We start from the raw sequence: 16,613 nt of genomic DNA on the forward strand, positions 1-16,613 counted from the left end.
AGGCAGGACTATTTCTTTTTTTTTCGGAGCTGGGAACCAAACCAGTGGCAAGCATTCTACCACTGAGCTAAATCCCCAACCCCAGCAGGACTATTTCTAAGCTTCTGACTGGGGCCCTTTTGCTCTACCTGCAAGGGAACTGTGGGCAGACAAGAAACTCCTCGTGCTAGTCTTTGGCAGCTGTGGTATACTTCAGCACTCGACAGCAGCAGGCAAGCAGGAGCAGCAGGTGAAACCCTTTAGTGTTACAACTCTTGTGTGGGTGCCGGGTCTCTTGTCCCTAAAGCGAGAAATGTAAACAGCTCTTGTGCAGGCCTGGGATATAAAGAACCCTTAACTCTACAAGTGTCATAGATCCTGCCCCTTAGCCCTTGGCAGTGATGAGAATCACAGCTACCAGGCCTATGTACCAGAATCCTGTTGTCGGCGCTGTTACCCTTATGTAGTTGTCTGAGCAAATGTCACTGTTCTGGCCTGTTGGTCACCACTCATTCTCCTGTCACTGCTTCTGGTGCTCTTTTTTCCTGTTATTAGCTCAGCCAGCTCTACTAAAAGCAAACAAAAGAGAGCACTTGACAAAAACATTTTATTGAGCCTAATGTTGCATCATGAGGGAAGGCATCTTAGGAAGATCTCTCCCAGCCTGCTCACCAAGTGAGCCAGTCATACGGCTTGCTTAGACAGCCAAAGAAAGGACTTTCATAGCAATCACAGCAAACCTCTAATGCAAAGCACAGGACCTGCATTAGCTGTGGCACAGGCCCGTGCAAAGGAGAAACTACACTCTCACAGCTGACCACTAGGGGGCAGGACCTCTCAACAGCAAAAGGAGTACTTACAAGGAAGCTGTACCATCAACAGTTTCATCGGCAACATTTAACATCAGCTAACAACCCTTCTGTGACACTAACTCTTAGCCAGAGAAGGACAGGTTCTTCTATTATGTGTCAAGGCCACCCTGAAGGATTGCTACTTCAGTGGTGATACAATGTGACAAAACATTCAAGTAGCCTAGGACAGTCAAGGAGACAGGAGAGAAAAGCAGTGAGGAGAATATGTCTCCCTCCCTCCCTCCTTCCCTGGCTCCTCTTCTCCCTCCCTCTCTCCCTCCCTCCTTCCCTGGCTCCTCTTCTCCCTCCCTCCCTCCCTCCCTCCCTCCCTCCCTCCCTCCCTCCCTCCCTCCCTCCTTCCCTCCCTCTCTCCCTCTCCCTCCCAAGGCAGTCAGCAGTCAGTCTCTGCCTTCACCCTGAAATAAGAAGGTACTCTGTCCCAGGGATGGGAGCACTCTCCTGTGTGTACAAGGCCTCCTTTTAGTGAAGAGCTTGACAGCACCTAGGGAGCTGAGGACCCACCAGTGGGATGATTTGGGGACTTCTAGTCCAGAGAGGAAAGCCCCGTCACTGAGCCTTGACCCAGACTTTCTACAGATATGTTTTAATTTTGAAAGCTCTTTTTTTTTCACCTTTTAATTTTTTTATTAACACTGGTGTTCTGCGTGCATGTGTGTCTGCATGAGGATGTCATCCCCCTCACCCTCGTAACAGACAGTTGAGACTGCCATGCGGGTGCTTGGGATTGAACCCCTGGGTCCTTTGGAAGAGTAGCTAGTGCTCTTAACCACTGAGCCATCTCTCCAGTCTTAATTTTAAGAGCTCTTATTGGAAGTCTTCACACTTCTCTAAACATTATGAGGATGGACTGAGGGCTCTTCATGTGTCAGTCTACTGAATTGTGGTCATTTGCTATGATTTAACTGACTCTATGATTACCATGAGTTTCTGATAGGAGTTTGGTTTTTTTGTTTGTTTGTTTGGGGTTTTTTGTTTTGTTTTGTTTTGTTTTTGGTTGAGACAGGATTTCTCTGTGTAGCCCTGGCTGTCCTGGAACTCACTCTGTGGACCATGCTGGCCTTGAACTCACAGATATCCTCTTGCCTCCGCCTCTGCTTTCTGAGTGCAAGGATTAAAGGCATGTGCACGCACCACCACTGTCAGGCATGGAACTTACTCAATGTGTCCATAAGCCCACTGCTAATGAACTCACTGAGAGTGAAATCTCTAAGTCCACCTGATGGGTTCGTAACCTACTAGAAGTCCACGTTCGGACTCCTGCTCAGAGAGTGTAGCGTTGCCTTCCCCTACAAGCACGGAGGACTGCAGGCAGGAACACGCCTCTGTGCAGAGAGGGTTTGACACCTTTTTGCTGAGGGCTACTTCTTTTCTTTTCTTTTTTTAGGATGCAAAGTATTTTATTTTTAAACTTCTAAAGTTTGAACACAAGATAGCTCTGTTTAGATGAGTTTCCAAGCCGAATGCAGTTGCATGGTGCTCAGTTTCTGGCTGAGAAACAGTTCCTAATACCCTATGTGTGTGCTTACGTTCTGATCTGTGGGTTACCACTGGTAACGTCCCTTTATGCCTTGGCAAGGGCTTAACAAACATTAGACATTGTCCTAGTCTTACACAGCCAGTGTTGTTCCGAGTGTCTCCTGGGAGGCATAGACCATGTACAGGAAGCCATCTTCATCTCTCTCACTCTGGTACACTTCAGAGATGGCCGTGGCTACACTCACCATTGCTGTGCTCATGAGGAAGAAGGCTTGGTTAGCACTGAGCTGCAGGTGCCTTCTAAATATCTTGGTGAGTTCGCTCATATTCACGTGATCAAGTACAAGGAACTTGGCCTTGTCCAAGATGGGCAACTGCTTCTCATCCTTGTATCAATCTATAATGGCGGGGTTCTGTTCCTGGATGAGCCGAACATCTTCCATTCTTTGTTTGAAGCCCCAGCGCTGCTGAAGGTCTTCTCGGATAGCGTGGTGGTCTTCGTGGTAGTCTTCTCGGATGGTGACAGCATGGCGTGCAGGTATCCCTGGTCAGACGATCTGACTCCCACGAAGATCACGTCCCTTGTGTGTCTCCTCAGCCCTGCTGAGGGCTACTTCATTGGTTCTGTCCCATTGACACTAAGGGAGTGGGAAATCCCCTAACCTCTGCCTACCCCTGTGACTTTTCCCCCACATCCCCAGGCTCCCTACATCTAGATTCTCTTCTCTGAGCTGGAGGCTGGACATTGTGAGGGCCTGGAGGCCCTGAGGTCCTGTGGTGGATCAGTGTGACCGGCCAGTTTTCTGTACCCAGGTCCCAGGGATGCTTGGTTCGCAGACGCCACCAGGGGGCACTGCTAGCCTCCAGATGGTAGCATTGGCAGGGCTACAGGGCACAGCTGCAATTGTGCAAACCCAGCAAGTACACCCAGCTGCTACCACTGTTCGGGGCCTGGCAGCTTTACCAGACCAAAACTGGGACGAAGGGAAGCGGGGGGAGGGGCAAGGCATGGCCCACAAATTCACAGGATGTCGACGGTCATTATTTTTCAGAGAAGGTCCCTGAAGCCAGGCAGACTCCTCTTCTGATGACAGTGCTCTCTTGCCCCTTCCCTATGCTCTGGAAGGTTATTACCTGGGTTTCTAGGGAGATGGGTGTAAGACCTAGAACTCTAAATGGGACACTGCATTTATCACAAAAACAGTGCTGTGCACAGTGGTGTGACTGTGGCAGGGACTGGGGCTTCCATGCTCTGGCCAGACTTCTAGGAAGAACATACTTCCTGCCCCGCCCCCGCCCCCATTATGGTCCCTTAGGTGGATGGGAGTATAGTGGTTTTGTTTTGCCTTGAGGGGATGGAAAAGCACTCTCTGTCAGGGCTCCTCAGTGCCCCCTGAGAATCCAGCGGAAGACCGCAGGATGAGGTGAACCCACCACAGATGAAGCAGATGGCAGAAAATCATTGTCTGTGGCTTTCTGTGGTTAACAACCACTGAGCCCCCGAGTGAGCAGGTATTACATGGCAGCTAGAGCAACACGGAGAACAGCCAAGCTCAGATACGCTAGGCCATGGTGAGCCCTTCCTGAAGGCCTCAACGGTCACAGGACTCCCGTGTGTGTGTGTGTGTGTGTGCGCGTGTGTGTGTGTGTGTGTGTGCGCTGAGAAGTAAAAGCAAGCACTGGGTCTACCATGTGACCCCCCCCCCCCAAACATGGCCTCTTACTCCTCATGAGACATCAGAGGTTCTGACTGGGAGAAAAAAGCGGAAAGACAATGAGTGTCTTTGCTCTTGACCTCCTCTGGAGCAGTGGAGCCTAGACCCAGACTTACCTCAGTGGATGTTCGTAAGAGGACAGCTCTGAGGGTGCCTGGTGGCGAGGCTTGTGATCCTGATGTAGCTCCTTACCAACATTGGTAGGATCACAAGCCTTTGCTCTTTAGGTGACAGTGTAGGTTTCCAGGACTCTAGCCTGCAGTGCCTAAAGCCCATCATACCCTCCCCGCCAAAACCCAAGCCCAGAAAAGAAAAGGGAAGGGAAGAGAAGGGGTGAGAAGAGGCAGAGTTTGCCCCATGGGACATTCCTGTGTGTAAGGAAGACATAGATCCATTGACAGCAAGAAGCTACAAGATGGCTGGAGAGATGGCTCAGTGGTTAAGAGCATTGACTGCTCTTCCAGAGGTCTTGAGTTCAAATCCCACACGGTGGTTCACAACCATCTGTGATGGGATCTTCTTCTGGTGCGTCTGAAGACAGCTACAGTTACTTATTTATTTATATATGATAAATAATTTTTTTAAACACACACACACACACAAACCTAGAAAGCACCAGTAGTCAAAGAACTGTGGGGCTACAAGGATAAAGGGATGGGAAGGTAAACCAGGCAGGTCCTGGTGAGGCTGCAGAATGTCCATGGGACTTCAACTGTGACTGATACCTGGCACGGCCTTCGTGATGGCAGAAACAACAGCACCCTGTAGATAGGACCTTGATGTTTACAGCTGCCCTTGAAAAACCTCCTACCATCCATGAGGAAAATCTAGGGTGCTGGCAGACGCCTGGGCATTGGAAAGGTACATTGCAGAGGCTCACACAGCAGAGCCACTGCAAACTGGGTGAATTTTATTGTATATAGGTCATACTTCTTTACTGCTAGGAGAATGTGAGAATTTACCAGAATTAAAAGGCAGGGTACTTAAGACGATTCAGCGGTTAAGAGCATTTGCTGCTCTTGCAGAGGACCTAGGGTCAGTTCCCAGCACCCACATGGTGCCTCACAACTGTCTCTAACTCCATTCCCAGGGGATGAAATGCTTCTCTCTGGCCTCCTTGGGTCCTTCATAGCTGTGGTGCACATAACACTTATAAAAGGAAAATAAAGTTTCAGACACAGAAGGCAGCAACAAGTTACAGAATTTATTACAAGTGAAGAAGAATGCAGACACATACATACACAGAAACACAAATAACACAGAGAGACAGAGACAGAAACAGAGAGCAAAGTACAGAGAGAAAAGAGTCCCTGCAAAACAGAGAGGACACGGATAGCTAAATCCCCTGGGGTGACCTGGATCTTATACATTGTTCCATTGTTTTGGTAGCACAGGGCAAATTCCCCTTCCCTGATTGTGCTGGTCTGTTTAAACAAAGAAAGGGGGCAGAGAGGCTCACTGCTTTGGATAAACATGTTTAGGACAGGCCTTGTACATATCTGACCACCCTGGACTGGTCTGCCAAAAGGATCCCTGCCTCCACAGCACCCACAGGGCCTTTTGTCTCAGGTCAGAAGAACTGAAAAGGAGCTGGAAGTTCGACATCTTGATTATCTCTCAGTGACCCTTTCCCTATCCGGCTACCTGTCAGGGGTGATTTTTAGCTTCTCCTCTCTCAAAAGGAGAGAATGACCCCTGAAAGTTGTTCCTTGACCTCTGCACATATTGTGTATGGTGACCCCCCAAAAACAAATAAACAAATAAGTATAATTAAAACATTAAATACGGGGCTGGAGAGATGGCTCAGCGGTTAAGAGCACTGACTGCTCTTCCAGAGGTCCTGAGTTCAAATCCCAGCAACCACATGGTGGCTCACAACCATCTGTAATGAGAACTGATGCCCTCTTCTGGTGTGTCTGAAAACAGCTACAGTGCACTCATATAAATAAAATAAATACATCTTTTTTAAAAAAAACATTAAATATGAAAGTTTGCTTATCTTTCAATGGCTCTGGTAGAAGAAAATCAAAGCATTCTATTTGTATAGTCAGAGCTCTTCTAAGTCGCTGAGCCCCTTGGGGACACTCCTCACAGTCTCCTCTGTTGGAGGTTTCTTCTGCAGACCCTGGCCTATCAAGCCGGAGATTGTCCAATAAGTCAGAAGGAAAGGATCACCCGGGGTGCATCTGGGGAAGCTCCTGAGACAAAAGTAACAAAATTGTGTTCACTCTGAGACAAAAGTAACAAACCCATGTTCACACTCTAGGGCCTAGCACTCCCATCTCCCTGGATCACAAAAGCTGAGGGAAATAAAAAGACACAAAGGAGAGTGAGCAGGGCTCTATCACATGAGGCGGCACCTGGATGGACAGACAGCACACGGGAGTGGCAGCGCTGGCTGCGGAGGACTGAGGAGCTGCAGTGTGGGAAGAAGGGAATGGCGGTGATGGACACACGTCCTAAATCCACACTCGGGAGAATTCCGGAAGCTGCTGTTTGTACTCTGCCAGCTTTAAAGAGGGTGTGGGCTGGGAGGATGGCTCAGCAGCTAGAGAACTGCTCAGTCACGTGCATCCCAGCACCCAGGTGGAGTGGATCACAACTCCGGCTCCAAGTGATCTGATGCCTTTTTCTGGCCTCCTCGGAGACCTGCATACACATTATCTTATGCACACACATAAGTAAATACATACGTTTAAAAAAATAAAAAAGTCAAAACAAGCAAACAATACCGTGCAGCCCTGACGTTGGTGGACAGGGTTCTAGGGGTGGGAGAGGCTGGGAGCAGATACTGCCTTTTCCCTAGCCTTGGGGACAGCTGTAAGGCTTTGGCGGAAGGAGTGGCAGGGGTGGGAACTGGCTGTTGATAAATGTCAACAGCTCCTAAAAATAAACAGGCCAGAGTCCAGGTGCTCAGAACTTGTGAAATTAGTTTCCACTGGCGTGCAGGCCGCCCCTTAGGGGCAGCTGAGCGTCTTGCTTTGACCCTACGTCAAGAATGAAGTCAACTTCGTTCATGATTAGTCCCTGGCTTTCCAGTACCACAAAAACTCCAGACTACTTGGCTACAAATGGCCAAGCTGCCCACTGTGTTTGAACTCTATTTTTATGGCACACCAGTTCCCCAAGATTATGTTCCAGATGCTAATGCACAGGACATGGCTGGCTATGGCTTGTAATCCCAGCATCCAAGAATCTGGAGCAGGAGAATCCCCAGAGCTTTAGGGCCAGCCAGGGCTATGTAGTGAGGTCCTGCTTCCAAAACACAGCACAGAACAGGGGCAGGTGAGACGGTTCACTGAGTAGAGGCCCTCGCAGTCAAGTGTGACTATCTGGGTACCTGAAACCCACACTGTGGAAGGGAATGTTGGACGAGAGAGCCGTCTCCTGGGAGCTGCCTTCTGACTTCCACATGTGTGTGTGTGTGCACCTGTGCATGGGCCTGTGCACGCATGTGCACACAATCAATAACAGATTAATGTAACCCTAACAAACCCAAATCAGGTAAATGGGCAGAAGGTGGAGAGGTTGGTCAACCAACAACAGCCATGTTTGGGAAAGCCACGAGGGGGCTGCAGAGACGGCTCAGCGGTTAAGAGCACTGACTGCTCTTCCAGAGGTGTCCTGAGTTCATTTCCCAGCAACTACATGGTGGCTCACAACCATCTGTAATGGGATCCGATGCCCTCTTCTGGTGTGTCTGAAGACAGTGACAGTGTGCTCGTATATAATAAATAAATGAATCTTTAAAAAAAAAAAGGAAAGAGAAAAGGAAAAACCCACATGCATGTCAAAAATATTAAATTAAACTTAGGCTAAATGGAGAAAGAAGGGCAGGCGAACAGCTGTCAAGCTGACTGATGCCCCCCCCCGCCCCCCCACCCCCCCGCCCCCCCCCCCCCCCCCCCCCGGCTGCTCGGGCCAGCTGACAGGGGAGGGGCAGGGAGAGCTGCATTCTCTCTGGGAGGGAGGAACATCTTGGCTCCCGCAGATGGTCACTGTGGGGAGGAGCAGGTGACTTCTTCAAGGAACAGGGTGAGGCTGACAATCCCACATTTTCCGCATTTTCTGGAGGCCTGACACCACCCAGGATTCTGTTAAACCCAAGACGTGGACCCGACCCTGGGAGCTGAACAAATCCTTTCTCAGTGCCGCCTTAAGGCATTTTCGAGGCTGGCAAATACTGCAACCTATTTGGTTTCATATTTAAGTCTCTCACACTTGATCTTAGCCAAAAGGCTGAGCATTTCCTTACGCGGGCTACCGTCTCCAAATGTGCTTAGTCACCGTTCAGCAGCAGGGCAAGAAAGCCAGAGGCACTGTTGTCACGAGTGCCATCCCTCTGTTTAAACACGCATTGGCAGACACGCATTGACCCAGAAGATGGCAGTCAAAGCCTGCTCCTCAAATTATCTTCTTAAGAATCATTTCTTTTATGTATGGGAGTACACTGTAGCTGTCTTCAGACACACCAGAAGAGGGCGTCAGACCCCATGACAGATGGTTGTGAGCCACCATGTGGGAACTGAACTCAGAACCTCTGGAAGAGCAGTCAGGGCTCTTAACCTCTAAGCCATCTCTCCAGCCCTTCCTCTAATTCTTTTTCTCTTCTTCTTCTTTTTTTTTTTTCTTCTTTTTTTCGGAGCTGGGGACCGAACCCAGGGCCTTGCGTTTACTAGGCAAGCGCTCTACCGCTGAGCTAAATCCCCAACCCTCTTTTTCTCTTCTTCGAGATATAGTCTCACTATGTGGCCCAAGCTGGCCATGAACTCCTACATAGCTGACCTCAAAATCATAATCCTCCTGCCTCAGCATCCCTAGTGCATGCACAAGCCACTATGACCAACCATATCTAATCTATTTTTAACATTTTATTATTACTGTGTGTGCACATGTGTGCACTCGTGTGAGTGTGGAGATATGTGTGTCATTGTGTGTGTGTGTGTGTGTGTGTGTGTGTGTGTGTGTGTGAAGGTCAGAGGACCACTTTCAAGAGTTGATTCTCTTCTCCTGCTTTGGTTTTCAGGCTGTCTCACTTCTTGTTTCTGGCATGTAGTGTATTCCAGGTAAGCTAGACCAAGAGCTCCTGTGTCTGTCCTCATCTTGACACAGGTGGAGGTGCTGGGTTAAAGATGTAAGCCATTGTATCTGGCTTATTTACCTGGGTTCTGGGGATGGGACTTGGGTCATGAGGTTATATGCAAACATCTTTTTTTTTTCCTCCTGAGCCTCTTTGCTCTGTTTTAATTTTTATTACTTCATTTTATTTTGAGACAGGACCTCCTATCTCAAACCCAGGCTGGCCTCAAACTCATATCAAATCAAAACCATAACTCTTTCTTTCTCTCCCTCTCAAAGAAGAGACGTTTATTTTGGAGACAAACGTGGGTGACTGTGGCCACGGGACACAGAGTTTGTTTACAGATAAATAAATAAAAAATCATCAAAATAAATCAAGGTGCTTTTCAGATACATGGGTGGGAGCATCGGAGAGGCTGGCCACAGGAAAACGGAGAACTCTGGTTTAGGCCCCACATACTGATGATGCCTTCAGGTTCAGACAGGAGGAAGCGAGAGACTATTTCCCAAAGGGAAACTGGTTCTCTGTGCATTCCCAGTGCTCCATCTCTGTCACGTAGCTTCGAGGACTGTTAGGGGAATTAAAGATGCCCTGAGATCAGTTGGCCCTGAACTTGCAATAACATCCCAACCTCTCCACACCCCTGACTGTTACTTAGTCAGCCTTGCGGAAGGTTCACTTTGAAAAAGCAGCTTCTTTTTGTGAAATTTCATCCATATTCACCACGTAGCTGAGGCTAGCCTGTGACTCTGGATCCTCCTGCCTCCACCTTCCACATGCAGCTTCTGTGTGGTGTTTAAAAGGAGAGAGAAGCACATCCTAGAGAGAGGGGACGTGAGCTAACATTCATCTGCTCCAGACTCTTGAGCGTCTCATAACGAATGTAATATCTGGACTAACAACTACTCAGTACCCAGTCCACAGGTAAACATATTTAGGGTTTTTGTTTTATACATTTATTCTACCAGATGAACTCAGTATACACAAGAGGAAGGAATATCAAAATCATACACTCACTAGGGTACTTTGCAACTTAAAAAATACCAAAACATGATCTCAGAGAGGGGGCTGCGATCAGGATGTAAAATGAATAAATAAATTAATAGGGAAAAAGGCAGGTAATCCCCAAGAACTGTCAGAACCTAAATGAGATGGACTTGCATCTACATGAAAGGAAGAAGGAAAAAAAAAAAGAAAAAAGAAACAAGGGGTTGGGAATTTGGCTCAGTGGTAGAGCGCTTGCCTAGCAAGCGCAAGGCCCTGGGTTCGGTCCCCAGCTCCAGAAAAAAAAAAAAAAGAATATTTAAAAAAAAAAAAAGAAAAAAGAAACAATATCACCCAGTTATCCTGAAGCCAGGGGAGGAGAAGCAGGGTGTGTGGTTGTAATATCTGGATGATAGTCCTTCCACTGGGCCACCAGGGGCCACCAGGGCAGTGTGTTTCCCTTTGGCTTCGGTGACAGGACCGCGGTCTGTCTGGTCACACTGTACAGAAGTAGAGAACTGCAGTGATCCAAGCGTGAACCAGTAAGCCAGAAAGGTCTTCCTTCCCACAAAGAATTTTCAATAGGTTGTCTGCCTCTTTTCCTCCTCTTTTTTTTTTTTTAAGATTTTTTTATTTATTATATATAAGTACACTGTAGCTGTCTTCAGACACACCAGAAGAGGGCATCAGATCCCATTACAGATGGTTGTGAGCCACCATGTGGTTGCTGGGATTTGAACTCAGGACCTTTGGAAGAGCAGTCAGTGCTCTTAACCACTGAGCCATCCCCCCCCCTCCTCCTCCCCCTCCCCCCTCCTCCCCCTCCTCCTCCCCCCTCTTCCTCCCCCTCCCCCCCCTCCTCCTCCTCCTCCTCCGACACGGTCTTACTCAGACTCCTCTCAAACTAGTAGCTCTCCTGTCTCTGCCTTCCAAGTCTTGGGATTAGCAGCTTCCGGGACTTTCATTTCTAATCTCTCAAGGACCTTCAAGATGCCATCAAGGCTATTCGGCCCAGGCAAGAATGGGATAAAAAAACAGCGTGGTGTCTTTAAAACGGCCAGATGCTTGTCCCCTACCTCCTACCTTCTCCGAGAAGATAATCAGGTCACATGAGGATGATGGCAGTAGGTTCTGCCTGCACGGACTGAGATCATCTCTGGGTCAGTAGGTTATAAAGGACACTCTGCACATGCGCGGTAACGTCGGAATGAAACCCATTATTTTATATGACTAACACACACTCACTGTTTTACAAGCTGTACTTGGAACCAGTTCCCTGCTTTACGATGACCCTTCGGGGCTCCATTCGGGGAACCGGAAGGTCTGGACCCACCCACGTTCCCCAAGCCCCACCCATTCACAACCCTAAGTCTATTCTCTTTAAAGTTCTCCTGGATACAGTCTCAGGGGAGGGGCTGCCAGGGAGGGAGTGCCTTCTGCGTCTGGTCAGGTGAGGGAGCCTCTAAGATCTGAGAGTTCAGGATCTCACAGAGATGAAGTCACCAGCTCAAAGGCCTGGGGACCTGCCGCCCTGCTTTCATTCCTGTAAGCCAAGTGACCTGCTGAAGTCACTCTCACAGGTGTGGCTGAGCTAAGCCAGCCCATCCCAGGACCCTGTGGCTAGGGTGAAGTGGTAGCCTAGGTGGCCCCTATTTAGACCTTTACTTAGGTCCTAATTTAGGCCTCACCCAAACTGCTAAGTAGAAGTTGGGGAGTTCTGAAGGACAGGCTCCAAGTTCTTTGAGGATCTGAAGATTGGGGGTTTCACTTGTTTGTTTTCTTTTGTTTTTGAGACAAAGTCTCACCCTGTACCCCTCGCTGGAACTCAGTATGTAGACCAATAGACCAAACTGGCCTAGAACTCACAGACTTACCTCGGGTCTCATAAGTGCTGGTATTAAAGACATGCACAATTTGGACATCTTCTGGGGTCCCTGGGGTCCCTCCTCTATGCTGATCTATTCATCCCTTATTCATGGCTCTGTACTACCCCACTGCCCTGGACACAGCAGCAAGAAATCTCCTGAGCTTTTTGCAGAGAGGAGAGGGCACTGTGCCCTAGGTCCTTAGGACCGCACCATGTGGCAGGTGGGTTTCTGCCTCACTTGTACACTGGGAAGCTGTCCAGGGCACAGGCTGGGGTGGAAGCCGGCGGTTTGTTCCAAGAGGAGGGATGGAAAATTTCAAACACAAGTCTCCCCAGAGGCTCACCCAGTCACAGCGGGTGTTATAATTCTTTTCCTTTTTTTTTTTTTAGCTGAAGGGTTTCGTGTTAGTTTTTGTCTGTCCAGCTGTCCTAGTGCTGAGGGTCATAGGCAAATGTTCTACCACTGGGCTACCCCACCGCCGGCCTCAGCCCCCCTCAGTCGGAACGACTTTAAAGCCATGTGCAGACTTTATGTTCTTCTCCTGTCAGATTGCTCAAGGCACGGACGCTGAGAACTGACGGTGGTTGGCCACTGGGGCGGCAAGTGGTAAATTCACACTTGCGAAAACAGCAGTGTGTGGGAGCGCTGGCCATCCTGGCTGCAAGGTCACAGGTCACAGGAGGGACAGAGAGCTTTTCTGTTAGAATCAGAAGAGCGAATATGGCACTGGGTGAAGGGCTAGCGAGAGAACTTGTTCCCCAGAGGGGCCCTGCTCAGGGTAGGGTAAAGGTGAGGTGCCAAGTGGATCAGCAAAGACACCTGTGCAAGCTTTATGAAGCAGGGGGCGGGGCTGGAGGACCTGGGGCGGGGCTGGAGGACCTGGGGCGGGGCTGGAGGACCTACGTCTGGCCGGTCACAAGAGCCATGGCCAGTCGAATCCATAGTACATAGGCCAGAGGCTGTTTCCTATTGCACAAATCAGCGGTGTTCACTATCCATCCACTTTTCAAGCTAAAGGGGGCAGATGAAGTCCAAAGAATCATTTTTTAATAAAAGTAATTAGTTGAGGAGGGAGGAATGGATCGTGTCTCCACCCATAGCCTGGGAGCCAGCTGCTGGCTTCGGGAGAGGGAGTCAGTTTCTTTATGGGTGTGGCCTTAGGTTAGTCATGCTCCACTCAAGGCCCACACCCATGAGTATGTGGGCTGGACAGAATAGACTTGGAGGGGCACGAGGGGGAAGGGAGGGGGCTGGAGTGGTGGATCAGCAGTAGAGGGTGCCTGCTGCTATCGCAAAGGACCTGGGTTCAGTTGCCAGAACCTCTGGTGGTTCACAACCATCTCTGAACTTCATTTCTAGGGAATCGAGTCCTGTTCTTCTGGCCTGCAGGGGCACGTGCACACGGGGTAACCTGCAGCCCGTCAGAGTTTCAGACACTTCCCTCTGTAATGTCTGCGAGGAAGATGTAGACAACCCAATCCCCCATTTACCTGGTCTGAAAGTTCTGAAAAGAACGGTGTATGAGTTTCAGGCAGCCCTCGGAGGAGGTCCTCTCTACCCCCAGCTCCCATCTGCCAAGGAGAGTGTGTGGTGGTTCAAATGCTGATGCACCCCCCACCCCCAGTGGCTCAGGTATTTGAATGCGTGGTCCCCAGTCCGTGGAACTGTTTGGGAAGGATTAGGAGGTGTGGCCTTGTTGGAGGAGATGTGTAACTACCAGTGAGTTCTGAGGTTTCAGAAGCCCAGGCCATTTCTAGCTAGTGTTCTGCCTCCCACTTGTGGGTGAGATGTGAAGTCTCAGTTACTGCTCCAGTGCAGTGCCTGCCTGCCTCAGACATGCTCCCCATCGCGATGGTCAGGGACTCAAGCCCTCTGAACTTATAAGCACCAATAAACTCTTTCTTCTATAAGTTGCCTTGGTCATGGTGTCTTTTCACAGCCATAGAAAAGCAAGTAAGAGGTTGGGGATTTAGCTCAGTGGTAGAGCGCTTGCCTAGCAAGCGCAAGGCCCTGGGTTCGGTCCCCAGCTCCAAAAAAAAAAAAAAAAAAAAAAAAAAAAAGAAAGAAAAGCAATTAAGGTGTGGGGGTGGGGGGAAAGGGGCCAGGCACCAGGAAGCTGCTGAGGTCTGACCACCTAGGTAGGTGGTACTGAAGACAGAAGACATATTGAATTCAGCTGTTGCCGTCTTTATTCGTCCACACCAATGCCCCATCTGCTCTTCTTGGATCTGTCTCAATTTCCTTCAGTCTGAGGGAACAGCCCCAGAAATGCTTAACTCCTAAAGTACGGCTAGATTTCTCTCAGACCCTGGGTCCTTGTTTTGAGTTTGCACTGTCTAGTGCTGTCTGCCCAAGGCTTTAGAGTGGCTTCCTCAGAAGGTAGCTTAGGACTGGGAAGGGTATGGATGGCCACTGCGGGCCACCATGAGTCAGACTATGGTAGGATACATGGTAGAGGCGGGTGTGCAGAGAGAAAGTTTACTCAGAGGCGCTTGGCCCTTAGGTTTTCCTCGAACCTCTGCCAGAGCCTTCTATCTTCCCTCGCCACTCTTCCTACAGGGAAGCTGTTTTTATCAAACTAACTCTGGCTAGTGCCAGCATCCCACCCTGTGGTCATGTTTGACCACAAAATTCTCACAGTGGAGAGCATGCCTTCTTCATTCTCGAGTTTAAGTGTCGGAGGCCTACGGATGTTTCTCAGCCTGCATGAGAGGCACAGGCCAGGACCTCTTGAGGGATCCATGCGGGATTCCCCAGCTCCATTGACAGAAGGGTGGAGTCACAGACAGAGGGGTGTTGTAGATGCCATTGGGACTAGGGTACGGGACAGAGAGATGGGACCTGGACATGGAAGAGGGACAAGAGATGGGTTGACATAATTGACCTCGCAAATGTCTTTCATTTGTTTTGGGTACATCAGCGGGTCTCGGGGAAGAAAGAACAGAAAACAGGCTTGAGAGGCAGAGGAAGGAGGGTCTCTGTGATTTCAAGGCCAGCCTGGTCTACACTGTGAACTCCAGGATAGAAAACTACACACAGAGACCTGGTCTCAAAAAGCCAACCAGCCGGCCAAATAAATAAATAAATAAATAAATAATAAATAAAATGGAGGAAGAGGAGGGGCAAATATAGAGGAGGCTCCCTCTGTGTGGCCAGACAAGGGGAAACTTGTGTACGGACGGAATGCAGTCCTGCCTGTGGTCTGTGTCCCCACTGAGGAAAGGTTACGGCCAGAGCTGGGAAAGGACGTTTGGTGTTAAAAAGCCATTCACTGCTGGGCTGAGCTGATCTCTGCAAGTTTTCCCCAGAGGCAGCAAGCACTCTGGGCGACTGTGGGAACTGGAATTTGGAGTTCTGCTCATGCTAGCACTAAGCTTCATCCAGTGTCAACAGAGAAGCTTAAACAGATCTAACTGGATTTTCAGGTTCATTTCTTGCTGTATTCTCAAAGAAAGATGGGACTAGATATGGTGGCACATGCCTTTAGTTCCAGCACTCAGGTGTTTGTATGTGTGTCGGGGGCAGGGGGCAGATGTAGGCAGATCTCTCTGAGTTCCAGACCAGCCTGATCTACATAGTGAGTTCCGGACCAACCAGAGCTACGTAGGGAGACACTGTCTCAAAAAAATAAAATAAAATAAAATAAAATAAATAAAAGAAAGTAAAAAAAGAATAAAATAAATAAAAAATAAAAGAAAGAGAGATGGGGTACAAAAACTTAGTAGAGACTTCTTGTTCATTATAGTTTGGTCAAAGCAAGGGGAGGTGGTAGAAACAAACCAACCTCAGGTTCTCTCATCTGTCTTACAATAGTCTCAAAATCTAGAGAAAATGAAGCAAAGGCCAGAGATGCCTATGTAGTCGAGAGAGAGAGAGAGAGAGAGAGAGAGAGAGAGAGAGAGAGAGAGAGAGAGAGAGAGAATACTATGCCTATTATTATATAGCGCTACGCCTGTATTCTTAGCACTGAGGTCAGGATCATTTACACTGGGGTATACAAGTGTCCCAATGGACCAGGCTAAATTCTAATCCCCCCACCCCCACTGCTTCCTGTTAGGTACTTAGAGGCTTCTAACTAGTCCAAGTGAGTTCCCAAAGTCCAGCTGAGGGTCATCCCAACCACAATCAGCAAAGCTCACGGACTTTTTCAGAAGAGACTTTTAGAAGTTCGGCAGTACCTTCTAAACGCCACAGAAAAGTGCGTCTGCAACATCCGATCCGCCCTATCGCGACCCAGAGGCTAAAGGCGCCAAAACCCTATACTTTATTTACCTCGGCACGGTCAGCATTTATAGTTCCAAAATTTCTCCACAGATTTCCAATGGCTCCTCTCTAAGAACGGCAGTCAACTGGTTTCCAAGCCCAAAGTCTGAAATCTCAAGAAACTGACGGCGACTGGAACCACCAAAGAAGCTCGGCACCACCGTGGCACTGTGCCCCTTGCAGTAGGGCACATAGCCGGGGCTTCTCCAGGCGAGGAGACGCAGCGACGACTCTTTCCAAGGCTAGATCTCGGGTTCCAAGGTTTGGAGAAGCGAGGACCCCTAGATAGTGGCCCTCAACACCGTAAGTTCTCAGCCTTGAAGTGCAAGGGAGCAAAGTGGAAAAAAAAAAAAAATAAGACTCCTTTTCCAGCATC

General features: G+C 49.0%; 1 long non-coding RNA gene and 1 pseudogene across 4 annotated transcripts; both read right to left on the bottom strand.

The window, feature by feature from the left end:
* Nucleotides 1-1,399: 1,399 nt before the first annotated feature.
* Map1lc3b-ps1 (microtubule-associated protein 1 light chain 3 beta, pseudogene 1) lies at nucleotides 1,400-3,337 on the bottom strand (annotated as a pseudogene).
* A 6,041-nt stretch (nucleotides 3,338-9,378) lies between these two features.
* On the bottom strand, nucleotides 9,379-16,387 carry LOC102548586 (uncharacterized). Of its 4 annotated transcripts, none has more exons than XR_005495091.2 (3): nucleotides 16,247-16,378; nucleotides 9,777-9,941; nucleotides 9,379-9,690 (listed from the first exon to the last, which is right to left on the bottom strand). It is a non-coding gene; the product is annotated as an uncharacterized LOC102548586 (long non-coding RNA). The 4 variants fall into 4 exon arrangements; XR_005495090.2 differs by lacking the exon at nucleotides 16,247-16,378 and adding an exon at nucleotides 11,190-14,286; XR_005495092.2 differs by lacking the exon at nucleotides 9,777-9,941 and having other exon boundaries at nucleotides 16,247-16,387.
* Between the last annotated feature and the right edge of the window lie 226 nt (nucleotides 16,388-16,613).

The sequence above is a fragment of the Rattus norvegicus genome, chromosome 16, assembly GCF_036323735.1.
Source record: "Rattus norvegicus strain BN/NHsdMcwi chromosome 16, GRCr8, whole genome shotgun sequence".
Classification (NCBI taxonomy): Eukaryota; Metazoa; Chordata; class Mammalia; order Rodentia; family Muridae; genus Rattus; species Rattus norvegicus.